This window comes from Tamandua tetradactyla, chromosome 5, assembly GCF_023851605.1.
Source record: "Tamandua tetradactyla isolate mTamTet1 chromosome 5, mTamTet1.pri, whole genome shotgun sequence".
NCBI lineage: Eukaryota > Metazoa > Chordata > Mammalia > Pilosa > Myrmecophagidae > Tamandua > Tamandua tetradactyla.
In genome coordinates this window covers 175,577,712-175,598,373 of record NC_135331.1, presented here as the reverse complement: position 1 = coordinate 175,598,373, position 20,662 = coordinate 175,577,712, and the positions used below count along the sequence as shown (strand labels likewise).

Below are 20,662 nucleotides of genomic sequence, written 5' to 3'. Positions count from 1 at the left end.
GGTTCCACCCTCTTTAAACATCAGGGTAGCAGCTGGACTTTCTCCAATCTCCAGGGCACAGGCTTAATCCCCTCAGAACAGTGAGGTGGTAGCCATACTCTCCCCAGTCCCCAGGGAATGTGCTTTCCACCCTCTCTAAAGCCTGGGGCATCAGTATTCTTCCTGAACAATGTGGCAGCCAAGCTTCCCTCAATCCCCTAGGCATCTGAGAACCCTGGGGTGGTAACATTCTTCCTTAACAATGGGGCAGAAGGCTCACCTTCTGCCAGCTAGGGCAAACTCACCCTTTCCAAGTACATGGGTGGGTCCACTCTTTTCCCCTGAGGTGTCTTTGCTCCAGACCTCAGTTTTCATGATTCTGCCTTTGAAGTAATTTTTCCTTCAATCTGTCCCTTTCTTATCCTTTTTAGTTCAGACTGGCAGTGGTTCCATTCATATAGATCTCACAAAAAATTTGTTGGTTTCATATGTAGCACACAGCAATCCAAGCCATCAGACAATAGACTTTCCACAAATCCTTTCTGGATAATTTCATTTCCAATCTTGATTCACATGAAATGGCTAACTGGTTCTGTGATCAGCTAAATCCTCACAAAGGCCACTCTTCTCTAGGGATTCACTTTCTGGAAACTCCAAATTTTTCAAACCATCAATTTCTGGTTTCTTTGTACCCACGAGTTCAGTTCTCAGCTTATCCCTCTCTGCTAACATTTTACTATAAACTTTAAGTTTTTGGGGAAAAAAAAGCTGCAGTTCCCACATTTAATTTGGAAACCTCTTCAGCTAAATATCCAAGTTCATCACTTTCCAATTCTGTCCTCCATTTGACATCAGGACTCAGTTTTGCCAAATTATCTGTCACTTTAAAACACTTTTCTTCCAGTTTGCAATGACACACTCATCATTTCTGTCTAAGGCTTCATCAGAAGTACCTTTAACATCCATGTTTTTACCAACAGTCTCACCAAATCAGTCTAGGCCTTCTCTATCAAGCTCCTCACAATTCTTCCAGAATCTTTCCATAATTGATTTATAAAGCCATTCCAGCATTTTTTGGCATTTGCAAATTATAGCAACCCTCTTCTCAGTACTAACATCTGTTTCGGTTTGCTAGAGCTGACAAAATGCTATATACTAGAAATGGGTTGGCTTTTAAAATGAGGATTATTAACTTACAATTTACAGTTCCTAGGCTGAGAAAATGCCCAACTCAAGGCATCAACAGGATGATACCTGGACTTTGAGGCCTGGCTACTCATAAACTTGGGCTACTCTGTCATATGGGAAGGCACATGGCCAGTGCCTGTTGGTCCTTCTCTCCCAGTTTTCATTACTTTCAGCTCTGGTTTCAGTGGCTTCTTCTGTTTTCTGTTTTCCATACCACATTGCTTTTACAATTAAAAAAATACTAACATAAAACTTCTTGATCTAATGGAGAAGCTCTAAGGAATAAGCCTGAAAGTGGATTTTTTATATCCTCCTCTTTCTTCTTCCTCCTTTGCACACAAGGACATATATCACAAGCTGCTTCGTGAACTTGGGTAACCTAACCACTCACCTCTTGCTGCCGAAAACTAATAAATTCTTGTGAGAAATCTACAGTGCTTGAAGAATGCAGAAGATAAAGAACTGAGGTTTGAGAACCAAAAGGTGACAAAAAAGCAGTAGGACGAGAAGAGGGAATTTTTCAACTATTAGATGGAAAGGTGAGTTTGCGTTGACGATTATCCAAGCCCCAGGGGAAACAAGGTGAGAGAATTCTGCTGTCTTCAGAGAAGGCTACAACTGTGTTCTGTAGGGTTCCCCATGTGTCCATTACTGGAACAGGAACAAGGTGCAGGGGAAGGCGGTAGAGAAGAGAAGAGATGCTGAGGGGCCAGCTGGGGGAGCCCAGAAGCAGGGGTTCAGCCTCTGACCATGCTGCCCTTTAGCAGTTTAGGATACACCATCATCTATGTCAAATGTTGATCCAGACAGGTTCTTCCTGAGTTTAGGGCTAGTTGTTTGAGTTTAATTTCATCAAAAATCACCTATGTGTTTGAAAATAGCTAGGAAGTAAATAGTGTGTGAATTAAGGTTAACTTTAAATGTAGGCTGGGAAGTGCTTCTGAGTGTAAGCACCAGAGAATAAGGAGAATTAAGTGACTGGTTCCAACTACAGTGAATTACAATTTATCCCATATTCCTTTCCTAGGGTCTGTTAAAAATTAAAAAAAAAAAAAAAAGGAAACAATTCTGAGGTCCTATTTTTCAATTCCCTGGAAAGAGTAAGGAGTTGGGGCAGATATTTGAAAATACTTCAGGAGCTTATACTGAAGTGAAATGGCTTCTCATCTATTTACACTAGCAAGTATCTTTGTGACTGCTAGAGAACCAGGCTGGAGTGATACCACTGTCATCTCTATGCTGTACTGGCTTTCCCAGGAACCCAGGCACTGCCCTCACTCTGTGTCCTATAGACTCTACTTCAGGGAGTTACTATCCCCTCTTTAAGGGATGCTTGTCAATGATGAAGATGTATAGTCACCACCTCTGTCCCTACATTCATCTTCTAGATGACATGTGCACTTCGGGAATGTTTGGAGGCCCTACAGCCCCCTTATCCTAGTGTGTTTCCTGTTTCTTCTCTCTGTTCACTTACGAACTTTTGGTGGAATTATTAGATCCAGCCTCTGGGCTGTTCTCCTTGTCCTCAATTTCTATCCCCATGTTAACCACTCTTCCCTTCACCCATTCACTACACTATTGCCATCAGCTTTAACTCCTCAAACACATCAAGCCCTTTCTTAACTCAGAGTCTTTGCATATACATCTTCTGTCTGCTAGCTTTTTCTCATCCATTAAGGTTCAGCTTAAATACCACATACCCAGAGAGGCTTTCTGCTCTAACAACCACCCCCGAAACTTGGGAAATACAGAACATTTATTTCTCTTTTCCAAACCATCTGCACCGCAGTGCCTGCCTTCCATGCTACTTTGAATATTTGGCACCTCTACCTCAAACCAAGGCCTCCTCCATCATCTTCACAGCAGCAAGTGTGCTGGAAGGTCCTACAGCAGCTGCTAAATGCTTCAGCACAGTTTTGTGATCCCACTTTACTGGGAGCAGACAAGGCTGTGTAATCCTCCCGTGGGTCAAAAGGAAAGTCAAAAAGGAGTGTCTGCTGCACTCCACTATTCTGTCTCATTCTTCTTCCCTCCCACGGAACCCACTAACCTCCTTCCCAAAAGAAATAAACCAGAAGTCCAAACCAGTCTAATGTGGAGCCCTCGAGTCTCTGCGTCGTGTGTGGTAGTCTCCATGTCTGATCTAGGCGTGGCCCCTGCTTGTCTACAGACCTATGAACCAACAAAGATTATCTGCTCCCCATAGACAATGTACAGTGGAGGAACAGGGTCAGGACAACCACAGGTATCACCCCCATTCTGAAGGGGGAAAGAAAGGAAGACACACAGAAGGCAGTGTTTGATCTGGTGCAAATACTTCCGGAAAAACTTGGTGAACTGTCCTACCTTGGGGGTGGAAAATGTTCCTCGATTTTCCAGACTCTACCTTCTGTAGGGTCTTCTTCTCTTATCTTCCTTATGGAAAACATGTACTCCTTGGGGATTGATCAGTTTTCACAGCCCATGTCCTGGATGCATAATGTTGGAAGACCATAGTTCCAATAAGGCTTGTGATTCCATTAACTGTAAACCTCTCTTGAAATTAGTAACCTTCTTATGTCTTTGATTTCAGTCAGTTATATTTGCCCAATACTTGTATACCCACAGTTCTTTCCAAGACATGTTTTCAGATTTACTATATCCCTTGCTTTCTTACCCCACTCTTTCGCTCTTTCCTTCTTCACCCTCCCCCGTCCAAGATACCCCAAGTTTACACAACTTTGTTTGTCTTTGGAAAACCCACACCCTAAATCTTTGCTCTGAAATTCATAGTCCAATGAGAGGTATTACCAACAAGTGCAGATTCATAATTAAGATGTAATCTTGCTTTGATCTTTTTCATATTTTTTAATAATAAACTTTTTATTTATGATGATTTTAGATTTATAGAAAAATTGTGGAGATAGTATAGAGGGCTTTTATATACCCTATTCCCAGTCTTCCCTCTTATTAACATCTTACAATATTCTGGTACATTTGGCATATTTGATAAACTAATATTGATACTTTATTACTAACTAAAATCCATACTTTTTCAGAATTTCTTCATTTTTAACTAATGCCTTTTATTTTCTTTTCCAGGATCCCATCCAGTATACCATATTACATTTAGTCATCAGTGTCCCTAGGCTCACCTTGACTATAACAGTTTCTCAGAGTTTCATAGTTTTTGATGACCTTGACAGTTTTGAGGAGTACTCTAACACAGATATTCTGTAGACTGTCCCTCAAGTTGGATTTTTCTGATGTTTTACCTGTGAATAGACTGGGATTAGGGGTTTGGGGAGGAACACCACAGAGGTAAAGTGCCATTTTCATCACCTCATATCAAGGATTGTACTATCAACATGGCTTAGTGTTGTTGATATTGACTCGATCACCTGGCTAAGGTGGTATTCGTCAAGTTTATCCACTGTAAAGTTATTACTTTTCCACCTTTCCATTTTGTACTCTTTGGAAGGAAGTCATTATGGATGTTTCTCACCTAAGGAGTGCAGAGTCATGCTCCACCTCTTTGAGGGCAGAATGTTTACATAATTTATTTGTTATTTTTCTGCACAGGTTTGTCTTTCTCTTCTTATTTATTTATTCATTCATTCATTCAATTTATTTTTGTCAGTCTGGGCTCATGGATATTTATTTTATTCTTTGGGTTATAATCCAGTACTACCTTACTTTGTGGTGCAAATTGGTACAGCTTTGGTAATCTGGGGCTTTTTCATTTGGCTCTGGTTTCTCTTTGACCTGCTCCCATCATTGAGAGTTTATTTATTTTGCTTTGTTTTGTTTTTGCCTTTTTTTTTTTTTTGAGCACATCCTTACTTTCTGGCACAAGATGCTCTGGATTTATCTTGTGTATTTCCTGCTCAGGCCTATAATCAGCCATTCCTCCAAGGAGTCAAGGTTCTTTTTATTGGAGAATGTATTAGGGACATTGGGTATGCTCCTTGCTGCTACCGGGATTTCATTGCTTCCAGATCCCCTCAGCAGAGAGAGCGAGGAGATTGTGTGTGCAAACCAATTTGTGTGCCAACACACATTTATAATCTGTCCATGTATAACCATCTGAATTTCTATTCGGATAAACATGAATTCATACTGATGTTTCTGGCTCTAATCTATAGGTTTATTTTATAGGGCTTTGTTTTTCCAGGCTTTCTCAATTTTCTCTCAGTATTTGGAGTCTAAAACCTGTTATCTTTTTTTTTCTTTGGCATGGGCTGGCACCGGGAATTGAGCCTGGGTCTCTGGCACGGCAGGCAAGAACTCTGCCTGTTGAGTCACTGTGGCCCACCCTAAAACCTGTCATCTTTTGCAGTTTTGCAAGGCACCAATTTTCTGGAAAATTTCTATTCCTTTTCATTTCTGATTACACATCAACCAATTCTTTCTTGAGCTTATAACCACACCAAGCAATACGTTAGAAACATTCTGTCTTCCAGTTTCCCTAGAGGTACAATTTCTTTAGCTATATGACCTTCCTTTCAAGTTAATGCAAAAGTCAGTTTTATCAACTGTGTTGCTTCCCCATAATAAGAACTGCCATCTCTGCAGACTCCACTATCAATTCCCATACTGTATTGTACTACTTAGCCAATACCACATATTTTAGGGTTTATTATGATAGCACCTTGCTTCAGGAACCAACAACTGTTCAACCAGTCGGTCAGAACTAATCATGTAGCTATACCAACTGCAAGGGAAAGGGGGAGTGTGGTCCCCTACTGGCCTTAAACGTGAAAATACTGGGGTAAATATGGGAAGTCTCTACTAAATCTTCCATGACAAGCCTTTCTAAATGGTCCCTGTGCTAGTTTGAAACTGTTATGTTCCCCAGAAAAGCCATTTTCCTAATCCAATCTTGTTTAGGGTAGAAACCTTTGATTAGATTGTTTCCATGGAGACATGACACATCCAACTGTGGGTGTGACTTTTTGATTAGATGGAGATGTGATCCCACCCACTTAACGTGGGTCTTGATTAGTTCCTGGTGTCCTTTAAAAAGGGATACATTTTGGAAAAGCCCAGTTGCTTTGGAGCAGGTTCAGATAGACATTTGGGGATGCAGCGGAAAACATCAGAGGGATCCATAGGATCTGTGAGAGCTGTCTGCAACCAGAAGTTGGGAGAGGAGTCCAGTGGACGTCGCCAAGTTCCTTCCCATGAGATGCTAAGCAAGCCAGAACCCAGAGAGGCTGAGACCGGACCCACAGACGCTTAGAGAAGAAGCCACTGGAATCAGAAGCTGGAAGAATTGGAACCAAGAGCAAGGACCAACAGACACCTGCCATGTGCCTTCCCACCAGCCTTTCTTCAGAGTCAAGGTATCTTTCCCTGGATGGCTGAGTTTGGACATTTTTAAGACCTTAAACTGTAAACTTGTAACTGAATATGTCTCCTTTATAAAAACCTATCCCTTTCTGATATATTGCATTCTGGCAACTTCAGCAAACTAAAACAGTCCCTCACATAACCCTTTTTTAGGCTTGTTCCAACCCAGCACAGCCCCAAGACCAAAGAACATGCTAGGTAGAGAGCTGCCCATGAGTTTGAATTAGGAACTTAAAAACAGGAGAGGATTTGTCCTGAATTGGGGAAGTGGAAGTCGGTGATCTGCCCAAACAAAAGGAGGAACAGCACCACGGGAGCAGCTCCTAAAGTTCAGCAGTCTTGCGAGATTTGGTTACAAACAGTGATCAGGGGAGGGGACTTTTAATTCTTTGATGATACATTCTTTCCCCCTGGAGAGGGTCTGTTGACCTTTAATGTAATTGCTCTGGTCACACAGACTGCTCCATTCATCAGGCTTCAGATTTTTCCTAAGGTAGGGAGGGGGTGGTCCTGACTCTGGGACTCATATTTGTTTCCTTATTACATATAATAGTTTTCTAATCTTCTATTTGCTATTTTCCTTTTTTGTTTTTTTAACATGGGCAGGCACTGGGAAGCGAACCCAGGTCTCCGGCATGGCAGGTGAGAATTCTGCCACTGAGCCACCATTCCCGCCTGCTATTTACCATTTTGAGGCATCTCCAGAAACTAGATTATAAATAAATTCCACGAAGGCAGGGATCATGCCTTACTAATTCCCTTTTGTTTACACAGGTCCCAGTATAGTGTCTGAGACATTGATAGTCCTTGATAAATATTTTTGGAACTAATGAATGAGTTAAGGAATGAATGAATGAGAAGCAGATTTTGCATCTCTGTTCTCCTACCACAAAGTACATGCCATGTCTGCTGTCCCCTCTGCAGAGGCCTGCCCAGAGACGGCCTGGGCAGTACCACTGAGAAGACAGGGCCATGAGGCAGCTTCCAGGTGCAGGTGTGCTACCTGGACACCTCCTCCCACCTGCTTTCATCAGTCACCAGGCCATGGTGGGGGGTGTGGAGGTGCCTGTTTGGGCAGAGCAGGGACTCTCCCACCGCTTCCCCCTTCTTTCCTCCCTGCCTCGCTTAGCTGCCCTGCGTATTTATTCAGTACAGTTGTCTGGTATGAAGCCCTCCCTGACTTCTCTACTTCCTTCCCCAGTTCTGCACAATCTTCTCACACCCACACATTTCCTCACACCCACACAAAACCGAATTCCTTAAGGGAGGGTTCTCTTTTACTTTAGCTGTAGACAGTACCAAAGAGGAATAACTATTTTTCTGTACTTTATTATTAGATTCCCTAAGGAGCTTTTATTTCCTTTAGGGGAAGCAGTGAACCAAGCCTGAATAGGTTTTGTTTACATGTAGACTCTAAATCTGACCATCTGTGACTCTACTTTGGTTCTCTACCTCAACTCCTCAGATGGTGGCAGGTGCCTGTGGTGCTTACTTTTAATTAGCCAATTTAAGTTTGGTTTCTAATGATGCTCTTCTAGCTCTCCTCCTACCTAGATGACCATTTCTTCTAAGTCTTCTCAGGCTCCTCCCAACCATTAGTATTGGTATGGGCTAAATTTCAGCCCTTTCTACACCTTCTCCCTGGATAATATCCTGTTGGTTTCACTCCTGGCTAAACAGGTGACCTTGGGCAAGCTAATCTGACTTCTCTGCGCCTTGGTTCTCTCCACTATAAAGTGAAGATAATAGTGTCATCTACCGCAATGGGTTGTTGTAAAGAATAAATGAGTTGACACATGGAACAATCTTAGGATAGTGCCTGGCACATAGTAAATGCTCAAAAGGTGCTGGCTTTCTCATGGCTTCAACAACCACTGTATGTGTTCTAGTTTGCTAGCTGCTGGAATGCAATGTATCAGAAACCGAATGACTTTTAAAAAGGGGAATTTAATAAGTTGCTAGTTTACAGTTCTAAGGCTGAGATAATGTCCCAATTAAAACAAGTCTAGAGAAATGTCAATCAAAGGCATCCAGGGAAAGATATCTTGGTTCAAGAAGGCTGATAAAGTTCAGGGTTTCTCTCTCTCAAGTGAGAAGGCACATGGCGTACACAGGGCTTCTCCCTCATCTGGAAGGGCATATGGCAAACACAGAGTCATCTGCTAGCTTTCTCTCGTGGCTTGCTGTTTCATGAAGCTCCAAGAAGGCGTTTTCTTTCTTCATCTCCAAAGGCTGCTGGCTAGTGGACACTCTGCTTTGTGGTGCTGCAGCATTCTCTGCTCTCTCCAAATCTCTCGCATTCTCCAAACTGTTTCCTCTTTTATAGGACTTCAGAAACTAATCAAGACCCAACCAAATGGGTGGAGACATGCCTCCACCTAATCTGGTTTAACAACCACTCTTGATTAAATCACATCTCCAGGGAGATGATCTAATTACAGTTTCAAACATACAATGCTGAATACAGATTAGAAGAAATGGCTGCCTTTACAAAATGGGATTAGGATTAAAACATGGCTTTTCTAGGGTACATACATCATTTCAAACCAGCACAGTATGTTAATATTTCCATATCTGCATTTGCATCTCCCTACCTTTCCTAAATTCTAGATATGTATTCCTTCATGCCTAGCAGACATCCCCACTTGTATGTCCAGCAATCACCTCAAACCCAAATGAGAACTCATCTTCCCCCTAAAATGTACTTCTCTTCCAGAATTTTGATGTCAGTTTGAGGATATTAATCTTTCAAGCTAGAAAGCTCAGGGTCACCATTTCTTGTGCAACTTGATTCTGCCTCAGGATGTCCCTCAGACTGAACATCTCTTCTCCATCCTCATTGCATGTAGACTAGGTCCATTTTATCTCACCCTATTTCAGTTTATATCAGACACCCTATCAGAGTTATCTTCCTGAAAAATGAACCTCATTATGCTTGAGACAGTTATGAACATGTGAATCAGAATACAGACACAAAAGCTCTAGCAATATTATTTGTAATAGCAAAGAACTGGTGGGAAAAAATCAAAGAACAAATAAATATCCATCAACAGTAGAAGTAACGAACTGGAAGTATTCAAACAAGAGAATGCCATACAGCAATGTAAATAAATGAACTACAGCTAGGGTATCAGCCAACAAGAATGAATTTTTTTTAAAAATGGGGAGCGACAGAAATCAAACACAAATGTATTCAGCATGATTATGTTTATATAAAGTTCAGGAAAAGTAAAAACTAAACTATATTTTATGAGGATGTACGCATAAATAATAAAACTATAAAGAAAAGCAAAGATAAGTATATTGATATAATAATAATATTCAAGAATCAGGAGAGGGGTTTTTATCTGTGGGTCCTGAATAGGATTGTGATTAGGGAGGAGGAGGGTGATATTTGCACAGTTTATTTCTAAACTAGGGTGATGGTCACAGGAGTATTTGCTTTGTGCTATCTTTTTTTTTTTTTTTTTTGCATGGGCAGGCTCCGGGAATTAAACCCGGGTGTCTAGCATGGCAGGTGAGAATTCTGCTACTGAGCCACCCGTTGTATCACCCTTTGTACTATTTCAGTACTTTTCTGACTATGGGTAATATTTCTTAATTTATAAGGTAGCAGAAGAAAATAAATAAACAAATATCATTATATTAATTTTTATTAATACGGGGAATACCATACCCCAAATATTATCAGTATTACACAAAATATATTATATTTTGCACATTATTGAGCAGAATGCCAGTATGCCTCCAGTACCCCCAGTTGTGAAGAGGACAATTCCATACCAGTGGCCTTGGCACAGAAGCTCTTCCCAGTCTTGGTTCTGCTCCACTCCATCCAAAGGACCCCAATTTCCAACAGCACTGGCCCCCTTCCATTTCCTATCTATACCTATCTCTGACTTCCTCAGTACATGCCTTCTCACCTGCTCTTCTTTCGCCTTGAAAAACATTTCTCTATTTGTCACACAGCAAACCCTTCTCCTCCTTTAATATGCAGTCCAATGACCTCTCTTCACTGAAGTCTTTCTCAACACTCCCCAGCAGAGTTTTGCTCCCATGCCATTAAAAATAACAATCTAGCAGTGGTTCTTAGTGTGCCTCTCATGGCCGTTCCATTCCAGAGACCTTTCTCCCCACTACGCTGGGAGGTCCCCAAGAGTCAGGACCGTATATTACTCATCGCTGTATCCCTCAGTAGAGTCAGTCATTCTGTCTGTCCCTAACTCTCATCTCAGACCATGAAGCAGCCCTCACCACATTGCTTATTAGCTTTATCTACTTACCTAGCTGTCTCAAGCTATGCCATAAAATTTTTTGTGAGAATTAAAATGAGATAAAATAAAGAACCCAGCACGGTATTTAGACCATTCTGATTTCACAGTTAACATTTTATCAGTTTTCCAAAAAAAATGTGGTGACTTAGAAATGTGCTAGAGGGCGCTAACTCATTTATAAAAGGCTATTGTGCTTTATAAGGGTCACACTTCATTTGCTCATCTAACCAAAGGAAGCAAAGAATCAGGTGTTCAGTAAGCACAATATTATCCATCTTTATTTAATGAAATAAATTAATAAAATTCAAGCATTTAAGCCCCTAACATATTTGGAATTATTTAGGGGAAAAGAACAAGCCAACATTATACCAAGTGTCAGTCCCTGGTTCGCATTTCCCAAGAAGCAGTGGAAACAAAGGAGGCAATGCTAATTTCGGCGATGCCCGAACCTGCCTTAAAGTGAAGAAATGACAAACAAGATGCTTCCTCATCTATCTGATGGGAGAGTTGGAATAGATGGTTTTCATGGTCCCTTTCAACTCTAACATACTATAACACACAATTCTAGGTTATAAAAGGGGGAAAAAAAGGCAAAATCTCCATACTCACCCAAGAAGTGACAAAATCCAATCAAAAGGGAAAATACATAAGGTTTTAAAAATCTCCCATACCAGCAAAGCAAAATAAATTAAAACAAACATCAGTTCCATATTTTCCTTCATATAACATGGGGAGTAAAAATCAATTGAGTGGGGGTGCACGGGTAGTTTAGTGGATAGTATGCCTGCCTTCCATGTGGGAGATCCGGGTTCGATTCCCGGACCACGCACCCAAAAAAACCAAAAAATCCATTGAGTGATAGAGGGTTGGCTGCCTGAAAGCTGTATTGATTGTGAAGTATTTTCTAGCCTCTTCTACATCTTCACATCCTCTATTAATAATTATTTCAACCAAATCTTTGCCTCCTTTAGGAGAGGGTGATAAAGTAGGTTTACTCTCTATAAATTATTAGTCGACCAACTAATTCACTCCAACCACCTAAAAACCATGAATATCCATGACTAAGGCAGGCTAGGAACAATCCTAAATTAAGAGAAGCAGATGAAGAGATTAGTAAATGATTTGTTTTTAATTTATGAAACTCTTCTGATTTAAAAAGAATCAAAGTGACTCCGTTTGGAGTGGAGACACGAATGGACACTTGCACACTGGTGTTTCTGGCAGTCTTGCTCCTGATTCGCAATGGATAGAGATGGCCTTTGTACAATGACTGGGGAAAGTAAAGAGGAACTGTGGGCATGCATACAATGCCCTGCTGAGCCGCTGCAAGAAGGAATGAAGTTGCGAAGCATGCAACTAGGTGAATGAAGCTTGAGGACAGTATGTTGAATGAAATGCCAGAAACAAAAAGGTAAGTATTATCACGCCTCACTCAAATGAACTAACTATAATATACAAACTCAGAGAATTGAAGTTGAGAGCATGGGTTTTCTCGTTGGGGCTTATTGTAATGGGTCCTAGATTGTAAGCTCTTATAGCAATTACATAGATTCAGGAGTTGTAACTGTTATTTCTAAATTCTAAGATACAGAGCTATTTGCGTATAACCTGGTCATTCCCTGAAACTCTGAATACTTATGTGACACCTGAGAATCAGAGTTAGAGCACTGAAGCTATGAAAAGTCAGCATTAGCCCATATAAACATCTGTTTAAAAGTTGAAAAAGTGATCAGATTTTAACTAGAGATATGAATGAAGCTGATCTGGAGAGGACTAAAGTAAATCAGAATACAGGGGAAAGGATGATATGGTCCATATTTTAAAACTTCTACTTCTGTGTGAGACCAAAGGGAGAGATGTTTATTTGGTGTTGAATTTGTATTTTGGGCAGCGCATTATCTAATACCACTTTTATGGTCAGTTTATTTGAATACCATAATTACATGGAATCTTGAATAGCGTGTGAGATCTTGTTGGTTTGTACAGGTTAATGTGATGCCCTGATATAAACCAGAGTAATTTGGGCAGAGAATAAAAAAGTATTTGCAAAGTTCCCTTGGGGGACTGGGGAGAAAGGACGAAATATTCAACTTCTCCATCTGGGGAATTCCTGATATTCTCACAAGCAGTGGGGATAACCAATTCAATAGACTGAGCCCTTAATCTTGGGGTTCACCCCTATGAAACTTGTTGCTACCAAAGAGAAGCTTATACTTATAATTATGCCTAAAAGTCACTCCCAGAGAACCTCTTTTATTGCTCAGCTGTGGCTTTGCTAAGCCACTTCGGCAGGTGAACTCACTGCCCTCTCCACAATGTGCGACGTGACTCCCAGGGGTGTAAATCTCCTGGTGATGTAGCTCTGGATTCCTGAGATGAGCCAGGACCCAGGCTTCTTGATCAAAACGGGTAAGAGAGAAATGAGACAATTTCAGTGGCTGAGAGATTTTAGAGTTGAGAGGTTATCCTGGAGATTATTCTTATGCATTATATAGATATCCATTTTTAATTTATGGCATATTGGAGTGACTAGAGGGAAGTACCTGATACTGCTGAACTGTATTTCAGTAACCTTGATTCTTGAAGATGATTGTATAATGATATAGCTTATACAATGTGACTGTGTGATTGTAAATACCTTGTGTCTGAAGCTCCTTTTATCCAGGGCATGGGCAGATAAAAAAATAAGGATAAAAAAATAAATGATTGGGGGGATAAAGGGTAAAAAAAATTGGGTAGAATGAAATACTATTGATCAATGAGAGGGATGGGTAAGGAGGATGGGATGTATGTTTTTTTTTTTCTTTTAATGTCTTCTCTGGAATGATGTAAATGTTCTAAAAATGACCATGGTGTTGAATACACAACTATGTAATATCATAAGCCATGATTGTATACTTTGGATAGACTGTGTGTGAGGATACCTCAATTAAAATACTAAAAAAAAAGAAAACAAACCATATCTCAAAAATAAAAGTGACTCCAGTTTGAGTGCGATATGAGATTAGAAGCAAAAAACAGTAATCTGATTTTACCCTGATTTATCTTATACTCCATATAGGCTGTGCTGCAGGATCTTAAAGGGTGACAAACAGCTGCTGTAGTAATTTCTAGAATGCGGTAATGTCCTTTAGTCTATCTTTAATAGACTAAGAAATTTAATTTTAATGAGTAAATCAATTTCAACAATTTTTTTGTTTGCCCTTTCAGTTTCACAAGATTAAGGGTAAAAAAAAAATTGTAGTGAGATTAATTGCTTTGTTATAACTATGCTCATATTTGGCACCCAATATTTTAAATGGTTTTTGAGCTATGGCACTTTAAATACTTCAAATAACTAAAAAAAGGCACTAAAATATTCTTTTAATTTGAGTTTTATGCAGTAGTCCATAATTGTTGGCTGCATGCCTCTGGTCATATTTCTTAACCTTTCCTAATTTGTAAAATGGGCTGTAGCTTGTACCTTCCTGAAAGAATTGGTTTGCAGATTAATTGAGATGAGGTGTACAAAGTGTTTGGAACTCTGCTAATCCTCAGTAAATTGTCTTTTATTATCATTGCTTTCCAGGATACTTTAACCTAATAATGGCATAAATATGGACTGGGCAATCTTGTCATACATTTTAACACATTTTATAAAATATGCCAAGCAGGTGCATTTTTTTTTACATACCATTGAAACACCTAAACTTATTTTACAGAATTATCAAATACTCTTTCATTCTGTCCTTCTTCCTCTGGCATCTAATTACTTTCTTTTTTTTTTTAAATAAAAAATAGCATCTCCTGGTTTTGGTTCTATATTGTATCTGTAAAAGAAACCAACAAAAAAGGCATCTCCTTGGCAGTGAGTTAAAAAAAAAATCTCTCATTTAAGAGACTTCTAAAACATCCACTAGACAACACAGAAACTATTTAGAAGTAGGGAAAGCATGCATAGCTTCTGTGAGATCCTTCCCTGGCCAGAGTCTTTTTCAGGAAATCGGTGATCTCTGAGGTGCCACAGTGGGACCCGCCACGTGTGCAGGTGTGGCTCAAGGCTCAGCTGAATAAGCAACCCTTCCTGCCGCTCTGCCTGCCCACAACCACACTCCCACACCTCACTGTCCCGCGTTCTCGAGGAAGTCTGCTGTGCTGGCGTGGCCTTGCCTTCTGGACTGCACAGTGTCATGAACTTGCAAGGCATTCTCGTCTGCAGTTGCTGGAGCTTAGCAACACTCTGTTGATTCCTTGTGGTTTTACAACGTCCCACACAGATGGTGTGTTATTTTAAGTTGTGCTTTGGCGTCTGGGCTGTCTATTCCACTTGAGACCATCCCACATATAATAGCCATGTAGCAGCTGTACAGGCACCTTGTTAACATCTGTCCTTCATATGTACCCTGTCCTGGGCACTGAATTTAAGCGCCTCCTCATAGCTCAGAGGCTAAGTTGAAACAGCTCCAGGATCTAACTGGACCATTCCTCAGGGCCAGGGTTCACGGCTATGTGGGAGGTTAGTGATGTCAGCTCATTATCAGAGATACAGCGCGGTATTAAGGTCTGCTGAGACCAGAATTGACTGTACTCCATTCATTCATTCATTCATTTACCCATTCAGTCAGTCAATTCATCAAGCATTTTTTAAATACCAAGTATGTGCCATCAATCACACTATAAGGAGCAAGATAATATTCCCCCCCTCAAGGAGTGTTGTCTAGTGAGAAGACAGAAAAAAAAGCTCTATTTTTATTATCTCTTTGTGTCCCTTAAGTGTGAGCTACCCAAGAGCAGCACTCAGTAACAACAGTTTTAAATTGTTATTGCAATTGATATTCTAACTGTGATAAACGTTCTGTAAATTCACTTTTCAAAATAATCACATTTTTCCTCTCCTCAGTCCTTTTTGCCTCAAGAATTCAGAACTTGAAATATATACAGGGCTGCAGGAATCCTCTCCAGAATGCCTAATAGATGGCATGGACCCATCCTTCTGTCAGTACAGCAAATTCCTTAGAGAGTGGAATGAAGAAGTCAAGAAATCAAGATGTTCTGCTCAGCGAGGCAATTTATAATTGTGACTCTTATATTGGAGGATTCTGATCCTGGACTAAATCAAAATTAAAAAATGGTAAACAACAAGTGCTGAAAAGTGACAAATAGAGGAAAGCCACAAGATGTTCCCTTCACACAAAAAAAGACACTCTCACAGCATCCTGTTATTGCCATTTCTTTGAAAGAGAAAGAAAGGGCTCAAAACATTGAAAACCTTTTTGTTAAGAAAATAATTCCTAAATACATTCTAAAACCTCTTCTCATTGTTTAATTTGGAATGTGCTAGGCTTGACAGGAATATTTTTTGAATCTCTTGCTTCAAGAAATTCTACCTTCAACCAAAGCCTCAAGGGCCCATCCTGAACCTTAGTGTTTCTGCTGCGGCTCACCACTGAAATAAAATGAAAGTTTCATGGCAAAGACTTTCCAATTTTTCCAAACTCCCAGAGATATACAGAAGGAGTAGCACTTTCAGTTTTCTGATTTAGAGGGTAGCCCAACTGCCTGGATTAATCCAAATGCTTTATGATTGGAACTATTTTTATAAGTTAAATGAGGGAAAGGAAAGTGCTGCTTCCCCTAATCTCCCACTTGCTATCACACACCCGAGGCTCCAGCATACTAATCTGGGTGAAGTGCCTGAACCAGGCAGGCTGAAAACAGAAATGGCAGGAAGATTTGGACCCGTTGCTGGCCTTATTAAGAGAAAGCTAGGGTGACTGGAATAGAGCCATGGCAGGCAACTGCACTGTTCTACAGGGAATGGGACATTGGAGACAGAGGAGGGACCCTTGATTCATCTTTCTGATTAGTGCTCCCAGAACATACTGAATACATTGATCACACGTGTTCCCTGTGAGTCATGCTTTAAATTTTCCCTCCTTAAACTTAGTCAAGGAGCTGACCATCCATCTCCTACCTAGACTATGGAAACCATCTCTTAATTGGGTCCATCCTTTGTTAAGCTAAAGCTGTCTTTCTAAAATGCACATCTGATTATTTTTTTAAAAATCCTTCAATAGTTCCCCTTTGAAGGTATTTCCAACTGGCTGGAAATTCTCCCCTGAAGTGTATGTGGTGGATATGGGGGACAAATCAGAGCACCTTAGGACTTTCTCAAAAGTTTGCAATCACAGGGATGTGTGCCATTACCTCCCTCCAATGCAAGTCCCCTTTCCCCTCCACAAATACTTCCCATCAGGTGAAAACCACTGCCATATTGGCTCAGCAATGGAACTGTGAATATTGCTTAGTTATGCTGAGGCATAGAAAAGGATGAGGATACCTTGCTGCAGGAGAAAACTCCTTAGCATGCCACACAGTATCCTTTCTGCTTTCCTTTGTCTCATCTTCGCCCACTCCCCATTCTACACTCTGTGGTACAATCATACCAATCTCAGTTGGATTCCTGAATCACAGTTATTTTTTATCCTACTACTTCTATTTGTCTATTTCATTTACCGAGAATTCCTTTCTCCTCCTGAGGCAGTGAATGTCCATTTAACCTTTAAGAAGTCACCACCAATGAATGGTATCTTCAGCCAGAACTCGCCCCTGGATTTCAGGATTATACACTGCCACCTGAATGTTTAGAAAATATATTAAATTTAACATGGACAAAACAAGGTCCATCTCTACCTCCCTCTCTTGGCCCCTCCTGCAGTCTGCCCCATCTCAGTTCATTGCAACTCCATTCTCCCAGCTGACCTCTCACCTCAAAATCAAGTCTTTGATTGAGGTGAGGCCAAGATGGCGGCTTAGCAATGTGCACGTTTTAGTTCATCCTCCAGAACAACTACTAAATAACCAGAAACAGTACAGAACAGCTCCAGGGGCCACGTCGGTGACTGGACACACAGCATACCCCAGTCTGGACCAGCTGGACCGGCTGTGAACCTCCCCAGAACCGTGAGTTCCCAACGCTGCGGCAGCCAGTGGTCGGCATCCCCTCCCCCCCAGGCTGCTTCCCAGAAGGGAAAGGAAAGAGATTTTACCAGCAGCAGGGGTTGAGTCCAACCAAACGCCAATTGTGGAATTAATTAACAAATTCTGACTACTAAAAATAGGCCCCCAGCTCAGGTGAACCTGGTCAAAGCGGAGGTCGCTCATTTTTGCCCCAGCACCAAGTATGCAGGGATGACGGAAAAAGAAAAAAAGAAAAGAAACAGAGGTTTTTGTGGCTGTGTTTCTACAAAGGTTTGACTGCCTTTGGATACAGCAGCAGGATTTCTCAGGCTGTGACTGCCCCAGGCATAGTCAGAAACAAGCTTGTTTGAGGGCCTGTCTGGAGCTTGTGCCTTCCCCAGGGGAGGGGTGAAGCCCAACTCAGTTGGAATCCCTCCCTTAAGGAATTCAGACACCAGAGCTTGGTAATTTGAAGCCATTAAAACCAGCCTACAACCTCTCCTCTGACTCCACCATGCCCCCAGCAGGGAGAGTCTTCGAAAGTTAAAGGTACTGCATCATCTTATGCTGATGGAACCTGCAGGAAGACAAGCACCACATACTGGGCAGGATAAGAAAAACAGAGTCCAGACACTTCACACGAAAGTCTTTTAACCTGCTGGGTCTCACCCTCAGGGAAAACTGATGCAGGTGACTCTTTCCTCCTGATAGGAGGCCAGTTTGGTCTGGGAAAATCCAGCTGGGGTCTATAATACCTACGTAGACCCTCCTAAGGTTGGGGGGGAAAAGGCACCATACAACCAGGGCAAGAAACAAGAACTGAAAAATTCTCCTCTGTTAAATAAAACCTAAACTAGAGGTCCAGAAAAAGCTGAACTGAATGTCAAAGAACAGATAGACAAGAAATTCATCCAACAAGAAAACCCTAGGTAAAAGAAGTGAAAGCAATCTCCAGAATAAACTAATTAAGGTAATTAAATGCATAGACTCCAGCAAAAAATAACAAATCACACTAGGAAAACTGAAGATATGGCCCAGTCAAAGGAACAAACCAACAATTCAAATGAGATACAGGAGCTGAAACAATTAATTCAGAATATACGAACAGACTTGGAAAACCTCATCAAAAACCAAATCAATGAATTGAGGGAGGACATAAAGAAGGCAAGGAATGAACACAAAAAAAGAAATCGAAAGTCTGAAAAAACAAATCACAGAACTTATGGCAATGAAAGGCACAGCTGAAGAGATGAAAAAAACAATGGAAACCTACAATGGTAGATTTCGAGAGGCAGAAGATAGGATTAGTGAAATGGAGGATGGAACATCTGAAATCCAACAAGAAAAAGAAAATATAGGGGGAAAAAATGGAAAAATATGAGCAGGGACTCAGGGAATTGAATGACAATATGAAGTGCATGAATATACATGTCGTGGGTGTCCCAGGAGGAGAAGAGAAGGGAAAAAGAGGAGAAAAACTAATGGAGGAAATTATCACTGAAAATTTCTGACTCTTATGAAAGACTTAAAATTACAGATCCAAGAAGTGCAGCATACCCCAAAGAGAATAGATCCAAACAGACATACTCCAAGACACTTACTAATCAGAATATCAGAGGTCAAAGAGAAAGAGAGGATCTTGAAAGCAGCAAGAGAAAAGCAAACTATCACATACAAGGGAAGCCCAATAAGACTATGCATAGATTTCTCAGCAGAAACCATGGAGGCAAGAAGACAATGGGATGATATATTTAAATAACTAAAAGGGAAAAACTGCCAACCAAGAATTCTATATCAAAATCAAGTCTTTTCTCCGATCTAAGAGGACATGCTTGATATGATCTCACTGTCCACCGTTCTTCCCCTTGTACATGTGCATCAGCCACACTGGTCTCCTATTTCTGAAAACTCCAAACACATATTGATCTCAGGGTCTTTGTAATTGCTGCTCTTTCTGCCTGGAAAGCTCTTCTCCTGGATGTCCCATGGCTTACTCCCTGTGCGAGTGTCATCACCTCCCAAACAGCTGTTTATGGATCACCATCACTTACTATCCCCTTCCCTTGCTCTGCTCCCCTTGTACTTGTCACTATTTGACATCTTGTATTTTTGTTGTTGTTATTTATGTGTCCTCCAACTCATTCACACTAGAATGTAAACTCCTTGAAAGCTGATGTATTTTCTGCTGTAGTTCTCTTCCACATCTCCAATTCCTCAAATAGTACCTAATACATGGAAGGTGCTCAGTTAACATGTGTTATGGTTATTCTTGTTATTTGTCAACTCTACTTTAAAGTGATGTGGGACTTCCAGCTAAAGATCTTGGACTCAGCATACAAATTTATTTCTGCTCCTTTTTAAAACTAAATTGTCAGTGAGGGATTTTTAAAACAACAAAGAAAATGGAAATGGAGACATCAGAAAACCCTATGCTGGCCACCCATTTCAGATCACAGAACCTTCCAGGTCTTCTGCTTTCTCCCTCACAATACCTATTAATGTCTAGATTATATAATTTAGCTGTAAACCATGCTAACTATGCCAGGTTGTCAGCCCTAACCTTAAAATGTAAGTTTTAAGGTTGGCAGAGGACAGATGAATGGTAACTAAGCAGGAGGTTAAAATCCAAGCCTTGAAAAGGGTGTGTCCCACCCCCCCAGAAAAGCCATATTTTAATCTAAATCTCATTTTGTAAAGGCAGAATAATCCTTATTCAACACTGTATATTTGAATCTGTAATTAGATCATCTCCCTGGAGATGTAACCCAATCAAGAGTGGTTGTTGAGGGTGGTGCAATGGTGGCTTAGTGGCAGAGTTCTCGTCTGCCATGCCAGAGACCTGGGTTCACTTCCTGGTGCCTGCACATGTAAAAAAAAAAAAAAAAAAAAAAAAAAGAAAAAAGAAAGAAAGAGTGGTTGTTAAGCTGGATTGGGGGAAATGTGTCTCCACC

General features: G+C 40.8%; 1 long non-coding RNA gene across 1 annotated transcript in view; it reads left to right on the top strand.

Annotated features, from left to right (window-relative positions):
- Nucleotides 1–258: 258 nt before the first annotated feature.
- LOC143685101 (uncharacterized) overlaps nucleotides 259–20,662 on the top strand; it is a 58,383-nt gene continuing 37,979 nt past the window's right edge. The window contains exons 1-2 of the long non-coding RNA XR_013176375.1: nucleotides 259–369; nucleotides 1,510–1,706. This is a non-coding gene — a long non-coding RNA (uncharacterized LOC143685101). The remainder of the gene's footprint in view (nucleotides 370–1,509; nucleotides 1,707–20,662) is intronic.